At 47.1% G+C, this 11,641-nt stretch overlaps 1 protein-coding gene across 1 annotated transcript in view; it reads left to right on the forward strand.

Moving 5' to 3' along the window:
• LOC146062853 (calpain-8-like) overlaps positions 1–11,226 on the forward strand; it is a 115,365-nt gene extending 104,139 nt beyond the window's left edge. The window contains exon 13 of the mRNA XM_083174859.1: positions 11,159–11,226. The gene's annotated coding sequence lies outside the window, so the exon portion shown is untranslated. The remainder of the gene's footprint in view (positions 1–11,158) is intronic.
• Positions 11,227–11,641: the final 415 nt, after the last annotated feature.

Genomic DNA, 11,641 nt, shown 5'->3' on the forward strand with positions numbered 1-11,641 from the left:
CTTACTACCATCCTCTCTCATCACATATATTATATTCTTCGAGCTGGTTATTTCACCCCTAGCTAGTTGTGCCAAGTAGCTACCCGGTCTGTCATATAGTATATATTTATTGTGTTCCCTGAAAGACTCCTGTCTCACTGTATATTCCTGTACTGCATCCAACCATGCTGTCTTGGCAACTACCCATTCCCTTCTTGCATCCTCAGTCCCCTCCTGCCAATATGTCACCTCCCTGGCTTTGCTATTCCTTTCTGCCTCTACATTTTCCTCCCTCGAGGTTTTTTTGATTTGGGCAATCTTTTTTATAAGGGCTCCTCTCAGGGCAGCTTTCCCAGCATCCCACACCACCCCTTCTGGTGCTGATCCTTCATTCTCCTCATAGTACATTTCCCATTCCCTAATGATCTCACTCCCATCACCCATCTGGTTCAGCCAGGAAGGGTGGCATTTCCACATCCGCCTACCCCTGTCTACTTGTTCACTAATCTGAACCAAGATGGGCGCATGGTCGGAGATCCCATGTGTCATGTACTCCACCTGTTGTATATGGGGGAACATAGTTTCATCCATTAGGGCCATGTCTATACGTGAAAAGGTTTCATATGATTTAGAGTAGCAGGAGTATGTTAATGTTTCGGGGTGCTTCTCCCTCCACCAATCCTTCCACCCCACATCTTCCAAAAACTTGTGCAGGCCCTTATTTCCCCCACTGGTACCTGTATCATTCTTCCTCCATCTATCTAGGCTGGGATCAAGTACATTGTTCATATCCCCCAAGCATAAGGCCGCCGCCCCTCCTGACCTAGCCACAAATTCCACTGCCTTTTTCAGTACCTCGTAGTGGAACGGTGGGGGGATGTACACTGCCATAATGCATACCCGATTTCTGTATAGCTTCCCCTGTAGGAACACGTATCTTCCCATTGGGTCAATTTCCTTTCTCTCGCACACAAAGGGTACATTTTTATGGATCATTATCGACACGCCCCTTGCCATGCTGGAGAAACATGAGTGGTACATGCTCCCAACCCACGCCCTTTTCAGGGCCATAGTTTTTTCCCCAATCAGATGTGTTTCCCCCAAACATATAATCTGCGCCCCATATTTCTTAATTTGGTTCATCACGGTTGCTCTCTTTATACGGTCATTCAGACCTCGAACATTCCAATATACAATTTTTACCATGTTTTACCTTGTGTTACAGTTTTTACCAAGTTTTACCTTGTTTTCTACCCACATTAACCTAACTCCTATTGGCGACAAATCTCTCCCCTTACTCCCACCACCCCCCTCCCTGTATACCATCCCTACCACAGTATACCTAGTGTCCCCCCCCCCCCCCCCAACATACACACCCACATATCTCAAACACTTGGGGCAATAAAACATTTAGTAATCACACTCTCGAGTGGGCCCTCTGATGTTAATCACTTGCTCTATATTATTTTATGGGAGAGAAAAAAAAAAAAATGGGTTCACGCTTAGTGACAACATTCCTGTTTCATGGGTAAATGCACAGTCCATCGTATAATCATTCCTTATCTTCCTGCTTTTGGTTTATAACTTGTTAACCAGTCCGATGCTTCCTCTGGGTTGTTAAAAAATCTGATTTTACCTTCAATGACTACCCTCAGCTTAGCTGGGAACATCATTGAATATTGAATGTTTAAGTCCCTTAATTGTCTCTTGATGTTTGCATATTTCACTCTTTCCTTTTGAACCTCTTTGGCGAAGTCCGGGAAAATCATTACATTGTTCCCGTTGATTTTTAAGTCGAGATTTCTTGATTTCCGAATTATAGTATCTCGATCCCGATAATTGAGAACTTTTGCTATCAGGGTTCTAGGTTGGGCACCTGGTGGCGGGGCTTTCATTGGGACCCTGTGGGCTCTCTCTATGCAGAACTGTGCTGAGAGTGAGTCTCTGCCATACTGAGTTGCCAGCCAGGATTCCAGCCAGTTTTCGGCACTCTCCCCCTCCGTTTTTTCGGGAACCCCAATTAGTCTAATGTTATTGCGTCTAAGGCGCCCTTCCATATCAGCAATTTGACTCTGGACCTGTTCCACCGTCCCTGTTAATTTTTTAATTTGCTCTACCATAGGGCTCTGGATATCCTCTAGCTGGGATATTCTAGCTTCTGTCTCATTAACCCGGGTCTGTATGCTTTGTACCGATTGCCTTAGCAGGGTAATTTCGGATTGCATTTGCTCAAACTTGCCACTTAATCTCTCTTCACTCCCATTAATGGCCTCTAGCAGTTTCTGAAAGGTGGCCTCTGGTACCGTGTCAGACATTGTAGAATTCAGCAGGGCAGATTCATTTGGTGACACTGAGTCCCGTTTCCCTTTACTCTGGGCCTTCTGCTGATTTGTACTATCCCTTGCAAATTTTTCCAGTTTGGCAGCAGCTGCTGCTGCTGCAGCTGCCTGTCCGGCCTTCCTCATGTTTACTATATGGGTGCAGCGTATTAAGCAGACCTTGCCTCACTTGTTTTACAACTCCGCTCAGTGTTTATATACACAACCAGTCTGAATTATACTCTCCGGGGTCGGCCGTTTCCCTCCTGCTTTGGCTCTGTCCCTGGCCGCCTTTCCATTCACCACCACAAGCCTCTAAATCTTAGTGCACTGTACTTATAAGACGAGTACTCACTCAGTTCTGTCGTGCACCCCTCTCTGGAAATCTCTCTCGGCAATGGCTTGTGGCAGTGCAGGGGATATACAGCCTGCTCCTGCTGCTCCCAGCCTATATCCTCTGGGTCAGCTGTTTTAGCGCCCGGTCAGGCTCCTGGTGTGTCAGGGGTTTTCCATCCACTCTCCTGGCACCTCCGTCCATCCCGTGGGAGGCCGCCTCTCCACGCTGCACCGCACTCCTGGTTTCCCCCCTCCACGGGTAGGCACGTCCCGGCACTGTCTCCTCTTAATAGCCGCCTGGTTGTCTCGGATCTCCCAGCTGTATAGGCTCACAGAGCACTCCGGCCACGAGTATCAGGGCTGTGCGGTACTGTGCTGCAGCGTCCTGTTCCACGCTCCCATCGGCAGCTAGCGTGTGCGTATCGCCTTCCTCTCGGTCCAGTCAGGAAGTCACTCAGTCTCCTTCGTGCATGCTAGAGCGCCACGTTAGCGCGACCCGACTCTCCCAGCATTCACCTGGCTCCACGCATCAGAGGGCTCACAGGCTCCCGCCCTACTCGGAGACTTCCGTGATTACCGCCCCCCCCTCTCCTCTCTCTCTGCGACTTTAATTGATGTAGTGCTGGTCAACAAAACTTGGTACGGTCCTTCCCAACGGTCTATCAAACAACCTGAGCGTAAAAAATTTCGGATCATAACAAAGTCTCCTGGTTTAAGATTATGACAGTTCTCGATAGGCATATCAGGTGTCCATAAATTCAGCTCCTTTTGTTGTTTCCTTAGCTGTTTGTTTAGCTTTAGGATATACTGTACAGTTAGCTCATTGTTACACTTGAGATCATCCTGTGGGTCTATCATGATGTGTGGCTGCCGACCAAACAGTATCTCGAAGGGGGACAAGTTGAGCGGAGCCCTGGGAGTGGTCCTAATGCTATACAGCACAATAGGCAGTGCCTCTGGCCATAGCAACCCTGTTTCAGCCATAACTTTACCCAATTTGTTCTTAATAGTACCATTCATTCTCTCAACTTTGGTGCTCGCCTGGGGACGATATGGAGTATGAAGTTTACTATTAATCCCCAGGAGTTTACACATGATTTGGAAGACCTCTCCTGTGAAATGAGTGCCTCTGTCACTCTCGATGACCTTTGGGATACCATATCTACAGACAAACTCTTGGCATATTTTCTTTGCTGTAAAGGTAGCAGTGTTGGAGGCAGCGGGGAAAGCCTCCACCCAGCTGGAAAACATGTCAACACATACTTCAAATTTCTACAGGGTGGTAACTGTATGAAGTCGATTTGTATTACCTGGAAAGGGCCTATTGTAGGAGGGATGTGGGATGGCTCTGTTGGGATGGCTTTTCCAATGTTCTTCCTCAAACAGGTGAGGCATGACATTGCCACTCTACCTGCTTGAGAAGCGAACCCTGGTGCACACCAGTAGGCCTTTACCAGCTTGCACATACCTTCCTTCCCAAGATGTGTCAGCCCATGGGCCGCCTCGGCTAGACTAGGAAGGTATGCCCTGGGGGCCACTGGTTTCCCGTGTCCATCTCTCCAAAGTCCGGTGGACTCTTGGCCACATCCCTTCGACATCCATACTGCTCTTTCCTGTGGGGAACACAAATTCTGCATGTCTATCAGTTTGGATGTGGATACCATGTTCAGTGTACAGAGGTTTGTAGGATGGGTGGAAATATTTACAGGGCATGCGGCCCTTTTCGCTGCCTCATCAGCGCGGCTGTTACCAAGGGACACCGGGTCCTTCTCTGATGTGTGAGCTTTGCACTTGATAACAGCCACTCTGTCTGGAAGCTGGATAGCTCCCAGAAGTCTTCTAATGTATGTCGCATGCGCCACTGGTGTGCCAGCCGCCGTCATGAAATTTCGGAGGCGCCATAGGGCTCCAAAATCATGTACTACTCCGAAAGCATATCTGGAGTCGGTATATATGTTAACTGATTTTCCTTTGGCCAGTTCACATGCTCTGGTCAGTGCCACCAGTTCCGCTACTTGTGCTGAGTGAGGTGGTCCTAAGGGTTCAGCTTCCACAATACCTTCTCCATCTACTACCGCGTAGCCTGTGCACAGCTCTCCCGTTTCCGTTTGTCTATGACAGCTACCATCAGTGAATAAGGTTATGTCTACCTCACTTAATGGGCTGTCGCTTATGTCAGGACGTGCTGTAAAGGTCTGATTCAGGTAGGTCATGCAATCATGTTTGTCCCCACCCTCACCAAACTCTGCCTTACCATATTCAGCAACATTCCCATCACCCTCCACCCTTTGTGCCTTGGAGGGCACATGAGGAAGGAATGTGGCTGGGTTTAGTGTGTTGCATCTTTTGATGGTAATATTTACTGGGGCCATCAGCGCCAGTTTCCACTTGGTGAACCGTGCTGAGGACACATGACGTGTTTGGGCAGAATTTAGGAGGGCAGAGACAGCATGGGGAGCATGAACAGTTAAATCGTGTCCCAACACCACATCCTCACTCTTGTTTACTAGTTGTGCTATCGCAGCCACACTTCGTAAGCAAGTTGGGAGTGAGCGTGCTACTGTGTCCAGCTGGCCACTGTAGTACGCTACTGGTCGATTGGCATCACCATGCTTTTGAACAAGTACTCCTGCCGCACACCCAGCTGATTTAGTTCCGTACAGTTCAAAGGGTTTCCCATAATCTGGCATTCCCAGTGCTGGGGCCTTTGTTAGGCTCACCTTTAGTTCCTCGAAAGTCAGCTCAGATTCCTCAGTATGAGAGACCCGGTCTGGCTTAGTTGAGGAAACCATCTCTTGTAGTGGTAATGCCAGAATAGAGAATCCTGGGATCCAATTGCGACAGTATCCACACATGCCTAGGAACGTACGGATCTGGTGCTGGGTCTGTGGCAGTACCATGTTTTGAATCGCTTGGATTCGGTCGTCAGTGAGGTGTCTCAGCCCTTGGGTAAGGCAGTGGCCCAGATACTTAACCCTGGTCTGGCATAATTGTAGCTTATCTTTTGATACTTTATGTCCTGTCTCTGAGAGATGCATCAGCAGCTGTCTAGTGTCATCCACTGATGACTCCAGTGACTCAGAACACAACAATAAGTCATCGACATATTGTATTAGTATCGAAGCACTCATGGGTTGAAAGGACTGTAAACAATCATGCAAGGCCTGGGAGAAGATGCTGGGGCTGTCTATGAATCCCTGGGGGAGTCGTGTCCAGGTATACTGTACTCCTCTGTAGGTAAAGGCGAACAGATACTGGCTGTCAGGGTGTAAAGGGACAGAGAAAAACGCAGAACACAAATCAATGACTGTGCAATGAGTACAGTGAGGTGGTATTTGCATCAGGATGACAGCTGGGTTTGGCACTACGGGGAATTGGCTCTCAACTACTTTGTTTACCCCTCTTAGATCCTGCACTAGTCTGTAGCCCCTCCCCCTGCTCTTTTTCACAGGAAAGATGGGACTATTGGCCGTGCTGGAAGTTCTAACTAGGATTTCTTGTTGGAGCAATCGCTGGATCACTGGGTGTACTCCTAGTTCAACTTCAGGTTTTAAAGGGTATTGCGGTATTTTTGGGGCTATCCTGCCTTCTTTTAAGCGGATCTCTACTGGAGCTACATTTGCCATCAGCCCAGCATCCTGTCCATCTTTAGTCCAAAGGGAACTCGGTATTTGTGCTGTAATTTCAGCTACCCTAGATGGATTCGACTCTACAACAGTGGAATACAACATTAGCCTCTGAGGACTGTCCAGCATATCTTGCACTTCTTGTGTAAGATTTCTAGGAGTGTCCAGAAATACCCCATCGGGGGTGCAATAGATGACACATCCCATTTTACATAGTAAATCTCTACCCAGGAGGTTAGTCGGGGCCGCTGCAGCCAACAGGAAAGAATGTTTGGTATGCAGAGGCCCGATTGTAACCTCCGCTGGTTTAGTCAGTGGGTAATGTTGTATTTTTCCTGTTACCCCAATTGCTGCTACTGATTGGTCAGTGAAACCCAAGTGAAGAGGTGTGTTGAGAACAGATCTGGCCGCCCCTGTATCAACCAAAAAGGTTTGCCTTACTCCAGCTATGTCAACCTTTACCTGAGGTTCCTCTCTAAGGTGTTGTGTTAATCTAACTGGCTGTAGGATACAGGTATGACCTATTTCCTATTGTCTTACCTGGGTTGCCCTTAGTACAGTGTCAGCCATCAGATGGGGAGGAGGCATGTTGCGTGACCTGTCTGTCTCCTCCCATTGTCTAGGGGTTGGGTATCTCCGTGTCTCACCCTGGTGAGGCTCCCAGTCTCGCCTATGTGTTTTGTAACTCCTGGGGTTTCCTGACTTGCATTGTGCTGAGTAGTGTCCCTCCTTGTTGCAGTTGAAGCAAATTATTTGCTTTCTACCTGTGTCTCTGGTGTTCTGGTGGTATGAGGTCTTGTTAGGGGCCTTACTGAAAGCTTGGATGCTAACCATCATTAATTTATCGGCTTGCAGCTCTCTGTGTTTCCTAATGTTACGGTCGTGGTCCATGGCAGATTCCCGTAGGGCATCCACTGTCATTCCACGCCAATTTGGGAAAGATGTTTGGACTCTGGCTCTCAGATTTTCTCTAAGCCCTTCCACTAGCACAGAGACAATCATCTCCCTCAGGTGGGGGTCGTCCTTAGGCTCGGAGACACCAGTGTATTTTGATACCGATAGCAAGGCCTTAGCGAAATAATCAGCAGCAGATTCACCATCCCTTTGTTTGATGGTGAATATCTTGCTATATTCCACTGCCGCAGGAAAATATACTCCCAATTGTAAGTTGATTAGGCGTATATTTTCCTGGTTGATCTCATCATTTATTTCCTTGTCCCCTCTCAACCCACTATCCTGAATGAATTTCGGGATGTCTATGTGGGTAGGGAGACAGGCCCTCAACATGACTCTCCAATCCTTGTTGGTGGGTTCATCAGAGTTTCCCAGATCCCTTCCAAATTTCCGGCTCAATGCCAGATCTTTCCTAGGATCAGGGAAATCTGTAATGATGGACCGCAGCTCTAACCGTGTCCATGGGTTTAGCATGGTCATCTTTCTGGTAGGTATCACACCCTCTCTGTCTGCCTTACCTTAGGGAACCTCCAGTGTGCGTACAGGGTATGTTTGTACCACATCCGCATTACTGGGACCTGGTGGGGAGTCGTCTGTATCTGTGCTGTGTGGTGCTATCTTACCTGAGTCCATGACTAAGCTGTTGGCATCAGCCGTCTCCTCTCCCTGTGTAGGGGCCCCAGCAGCAGGTTTTGCCGGTTCAGCTTTTCCCTCAAGCATATTAATTGCATGGGAGACGGCCAGTGCCAACAGCTGCTCGTTTTCTTCTCGGGTTTCCTTATAAGGGGATAAGACAGGGTACAAGTTAGCAACGGTTACATTATTACTCATGTCTTGCTTATTAGTTATTAACCCCTTCGGCACATATGGGGGTGGGGGAGCTGTAGCGGCTGCGGTTGCATTCTTATTGTGGCTGATTGTATCTGGTATTGCCAGACATCTGATTCCCCATTGTTCCTGTCCTTCCTTCTGCCACAATTTAAGAATTTCTATGTGCTTCACTCTCTTCTTACGACTGGAGAGTAGACATATTTCATCTTTTACTGCCAATAAGATTTCTGGATCAAAGCTACCAACACTGGGAAATTCTAACTTGCTGCCTTGTGTCATCTTTTTCCATTTCTTTTGGTAAACAACTGCTTGTTCACCGTGCTTACAGCACATAATGAAGGCTGCCGACCCTTTAGGTCGACTAGCTTCCTCCCTAACTGACACGTTATCACTGCGTGACCCGTTATTACCCATAATTACAGGAATAAACGTTCACAGCTAGTAGACACCGGTGGGTAGTTACTTGTCTGAGAGCTCCCCAAACACTCACTTCTCAGCGACCTAGAACACTCCCACAACCAAGTGAGGTGCGAAGGCTACGAGGCAATAATACTCAATCACCAAGTCTTTCAACTAATAGCGAACTACTAGTCAACTTGCAAGATGCGGCCAAATTTTTACGGGACACAACAAAACTTGTTTTTCCTGTATCCCCAAAAACTGTTTTTTCTAAAGCAGCTGATCGGATCACTGGGTTCCGATTTAGCTTCTTGTACCCTCCTAGTGGATCAAAATAGGTAGTTCCACGGAAGGGGCAGTTCCTATGGGCACGTCGTCACGTGCACCCTGTCCTACCCGGACTGTCCTACACTGGACTACACTGCGCTTGAGTCGTGCCGTCACACACCCGTTCACCTCAGTTTTGTTTCACACTGGGTGCTAGTTACACTTTGGTATTATGCTTAAACTTGAAATATTTCTGTACAGAAAAATCTTCCCAGGCTGGTAGCTTCTCACTAGGTACTTATGCAGGTATAAATCCCTTTTAAATAGCTATAGGAATCTATTAAAATAATGCTTGAGTTGCTTGTTTATAAGAAAATGAACAAAAAGAAAAACTTATTTTCTCTTATTAATCACCGCTTTATCCACAGTATATTACTATACTGTTTTAAATAAAGCTAGTGATTTAATACTGTTCACCTTTGAGTTCCTATGTGTGCTGCATGTGCAGTGCCAGTGAACAGCCACGTGTGTACGTGTGTTTTGTTAAACCTGTTCACAGGCCGCCGATGAATCGGCCACCCACGTGTTCTATAGTGTATTTGCAAGGTTGCGCTCGGGTTTCGCTATACGCAGTAATTGCGCATAAATATGGAATAAATCCCTTAACTTCGTCCGAAAGTTACGTATCAAGATGCGAAATAAATCCCGCACTCAATCCGTAAATCACGTACAAAGATGCGAAAATTTCCCGATGTGAGCACGTGCGCGCGCACCTTGCGTAATACACAATAGACACTTTACGTTACTGTAAAAGGCCCAGAACTTATCGCCACGTGGCGGAGTCCCTGGCCCTGCAGTAACTAACACTAAAAGTTATAGTTTTGCACAGAGGGGATCCTCTATGTACTATAATAAAACACAGGCCTTTGTCTCCACGTGTGCGAACCTTATCGCACGTGGCACATATACCGTGATGAACAAACAACTCAAGACACTATACCCCGTTAAACTACTTGTGGCAGGCAGAAGTACAGTTTACTAAACACTTCAATATGCTTTAAACACGTGGCTTAATGTTTCCTTGGATTTCACTTATTGTACTTCGAGTTCAACGCTAGCACCTCTCGAACCCTGCACCGCTGCGGACCTGGCCTATCCAGCAATGGATAATAAATACTTCCACCCTTTTGCTGGTATAGGTCAGGCCGCGCGTTTGGTACTGAGCTCTAGAGTGTGAAACGGCCGGAAGCAGCCCCCAATTGTTAATGCTGATATTGTTATGAACAAAGGACAACAAGTGAAATGCCTAGATTACGTATTGTGTCCGTAACCAGCGTACCTTTTATACCTAGCTACGTGCGAACAAAACGTGGCGCAGCGTAGCGTACCTTTTGTGTGTATTATACACCCAAGAACCAATACCTTAATAATAGATCCCTTCGCAGTACTCTGTCTCTAGTCTGCGAATACACCTTAAAGGACAGTGTTCGTAATATACCTTATATGCTATATGCGAATAACAGACGAGACCACAGTATAGAAGTAAGGAGATAGAAACTCCGTAAATTATGTATTAAAGTCCCTAATGGACAAAAGGGGGTTACAGGAATAGGAAATAACAGGTATAACAAGTAATACAATAGTCTAACAATGAGTATAATAAACAAGCTCTGCTAGGGGAAGAAAAAAAGACACAGGATACAATCAGCCAACAATACAATAAAAACAAGTATAGTGAATGCAACCGTTTACCGTCTCATCAAATATGCGCAGCGCAGTCCGGTAGGAGCTCACTATGTTCAGGTTTGAACTATAGTCCGGTCAATGGTCAGGGAAAGGAAGATGTGCCGAAGTGACCAAGGCCGCCCTGGGTCACCTATCTTATAGGGTCAGAAAGGGGAGGTCAAAGGCCATTCCTATTGGTCAAGGTTCGTATGTCAAGTCCTCTGTGATTGGGGTAAAATGAAGCACCTGGTTTGGATAGGTGCAGGGGAGTGACCTTTGGAGTCCTTTGTCTGTTGGTATCGTCGTCAGGGGTTGTAAATAGCAGTAAGAACCGGTTACAACTAGATTCTTTTGTTATACACTTTTTAACAGAAACAGTCTTGGGAATATGGATTTTGTCCATAACTATCGGACCGTATGAATTGCGAAATATTCGCAATGACCGGAATACTGCGCATAAGAAACGGAACGTAACGGTACTAAACATTATACAGACGGATGTATGTAATGCTAACTAAGCTATGTGTGGTGCTCTAAACCTTTAACTATATTTTATTTAGTGTAAGTATGTTATTATGAATTTATGTGTAATAGTATGGCTGCGCTTCTGGTCCCCTTTGTCACACAGACTCGGGTATGGAAACTTTATTTGCGCAACTCTGCGAACCAAAATGGCGGCCATACTATCCTAAAATGGCGTGTGTGCAACTCGACTTTAACAAGGTCATCAGGGTCAAAAGGTCATCAGGGTCCAAAGGTCCACAGTGAAAAGGTCGCCAGGGTCCAAAGGTTGACAATGAAAAGGCCGACAGGGTCCAAAGGTTGACAGTCAAAACGTCGACAGGGCCAAAAGGTCAACAGCCAAAAGGTTAACATGGATCCTGTTGACCTTTTCACTGTCGACCTTTGGACCAGGGGCGGGCTGGGCCGGGGGGCCGGGGGGCCATGTGTCCCCCGGCCCACTTTACAAGTTAGTGCTGCTGGCCGTGATGCCATTCTGGTGATCCAGCGCATTGTCTTCCTCCTTCTGCGTTGGCCGCGGCTACAGGAAAATGGCCGCCGTCCCTCTGCACTGAGGACATGTCCTCAGTGCCGAACAAGTGACTGACTGACTGACTGCCTCCAGGCAGCACTCCTACTCACTGCAACAGCCAGGTATGGGTCACATACTGTATGTCCGAGGATGGAGGGGGGAAGAGAGGTTGA

The sequence above is a fragment of the Crinia signifera genome, chromosome 3, assembly GCF_055691185.1.
Source record: "Crinia signifera chromosome 3, ASM5569118v1, whole genome shotgun sequence".
Lineage (NCBI taxonomy): Eukaryota > Metazoa > Chordata > Amphibia > Anura > Myobatrachidae > Crinia > Crinia signifera.